Below are 2,481 nucleotides of genomic sequence, written 5' to 3'. Positions count from 1 at the left end.
TAGGAAAATGTCTTTAAGGATTGTTTTTGTGCAGGAAAGTATCTCTTCCTGCAAAAAAACAATCCTGCCCATGGCGCAGGCACCCTTGCGTTGCGTTGGCACTAGCTAGGACACAGTGCGCCAGTGCAAGGACAGAGCAGAAATCCTCCTTATCTTTGTAAATATGGAACATTTTTGCTCTCTCTGTTTCATGTAACACAGCAAGTTCACTTGCTGCTTTGGATGAAATATTAATTAATATGCCCCTAAATGTTATTGATCAAGCAGCAGTGGTTTAAGTCCCCATAGTTCATTACAGTGTACATTACATGATGTGAAGTATGGGCCATAATTCACAGGTATGATGTGATGTCAATGGACTGTAAGGTATGTGAGGATATGTGCTAGTAAAAGAAGGTCATTTTACTAGCACATATCCTCACATACCTTAGAGTGAGAATGTGCATTCATTTTGTTCTGGTTTTAATCAGGGTAGTGACCACAACTCATTAAAATTGTTCTGAGTGGATCACTAATCCCTGTTTTATTCTCACATCCCTATGCATCACCATCACCTACACTAGATACATATCCACTAGGGCCCTCACACGCATTACATCCAACGGCATTGGGAATAAAGATCTCTGCCAAGAAGGCCCCATCACGGGTGCCTGATCAGGAATTGCTGCGCCGACCCGATAAGGAGCAGACCCGATGATGAAGCAATACACCTGCTTGTTGGGTGTGTGAGGGTCTCTTTTCCGAACTGAAGAAATACTTCTCCTGCCTGCCTTATTATCCACACCCTGTTACCCCCTGAGTGCTTACCATTACCTGCATCATACATTAGGAACTGCGCATACTACTTCTGGTTTTCACTGTCTTTTGGGAATGTATGCTGGACCTTAATATTTGAAAGCCCATAGTTCCCCTTCTTGGATAAAGCCAGTTAAGGAATGCACAGGATATTTTTGTTTTCAAGAAACCACATTATTCCAAGCATTGGAAAAAACCAGGATAATTAGCATAAAAAATATTTTACTCCTACTCGACCAACTGGGCCAACCAACCCCATTCTCTTCCAAACGTGGTGCTGCAAAAGGCTGTTACCCCTCAACAATTGGGGGGCCAAAGGGATACTTAGTGGTCAAAAGAAGGAAACACAATGCAATGGTGTCAATGACATGGGAATAATAGGATGGGAAAAGAGTTCCCAGTGTCCTTCTGAGCCTCACTGGCAGACTCCTATTGTTCATCTACGGTGGGACGGCTTGATCGCGGCCCGTTGAAGGAATCCCACGTCGTCCAGGATAGAACACACCCCCCCCCCCATTTCCAGGAAGACATCCTCAGCTTAGCCTTTTCAGTATCTCGGAAAATGCACCAATCTCCCTTTCCCTAAGCTGTCCTTGGTACCATGCAGTCCATCCCTACTAACCGGACCTTTCCTTTGGTGCACTGTCCCTCCGCCGGGGGCGCAAATTGTACCTAGCTACTCCGGGCACAGAGTAGTCAGTGAACAAGGAATCAAATTCAGAGGGGCCAAAAGACTGGGACTCAAGCTCTTGTGATTCAGGTGGAGGAGGATCCTGGGCGGGTCTTACTTCTGGGGGGACCGCTTCATTCAACACAGCATCATTCTCCTCATCAGTTTGTACCCACGTCAGTCGGGCATCCGAAAAGGGGATGAAGCATGGCACTTTCTCTCTCTCGTTGTCACCTATGCCATCGATCACCCACTTGTCATAGGGGAGAGGCAACGGTACCTTGCGGCAATGGTTTGTATGTATCCGGTTCTTCCGACTGGTCACTTTCACAGCACTCCTGGTTACAAAATGTACCTGCAGAGGCCCCTTCCACCAGGACTTCAGGCTCCCCCGTCTCTGAAAGTGCTGCACGAGTACAAAGTTGCCAGGTTGGATGGTATGCCCGGGACCCTCTGTTTGCACTGGCAAAGTTTTTTGTATCTGTTGATGAATAGAATGCAAATTTCTAGTCAATTCATAAAGATAATCCACTAACAAAAGATACTCGATATCGGAAAAATGCTTCGGTCGCTGGACACCCCAAACATTTACTGGGCTGCCGAACACGACCTTATATGGTAATCCTGTCCTAGTATGAGCCGTAGCCCTGGTTGACAGAAGGGCTAGCGGTAGAGCATCTGGACACTTTAATCCTGTGCTTTCCTGAATTGTTTCCAGTTTCAGTTTGAGAGTACTATTATACTTCTCAACCAAACCTGCTGACTGGGGGTGGTGTGCAGCGTGAAACCTCTGTCTAATGTGTAACCCATCACAAACCAACTGGTTGACTTTTGAATTGAAGTGACTACCATTGTCACTCCAAATCAAACAAGGCAAACCGAAGCGGGGAAATAACTCCTTCAGGAAGGCTTTCCCCGTCGCCAAAGCTGTATTCTCCTTTGTGGGGTAAGCCTCAACCCATTTACTGAATGCACAGACAACCACCAACACCTATTTCAAATTGCTCACCCGCTCC

The sequence above is a fragment of the Triturus cristatus genome, chromosome 1_2 (genome assembly GCF_964204655.1).
Source record: "Triturus cristatus chromosome 1_2, aTriCri1.1, whole genome shotgun sequence".
In the NCBI taxonomy this organism is placed as follows: Eukaryota; Metazoa; Chordata; class Amphibia; order Caudata; family Salamandridae; genus Triturus; species Triturus cristatus.
Note: the sequence above shows the minus strand (reverse complement) of the source record.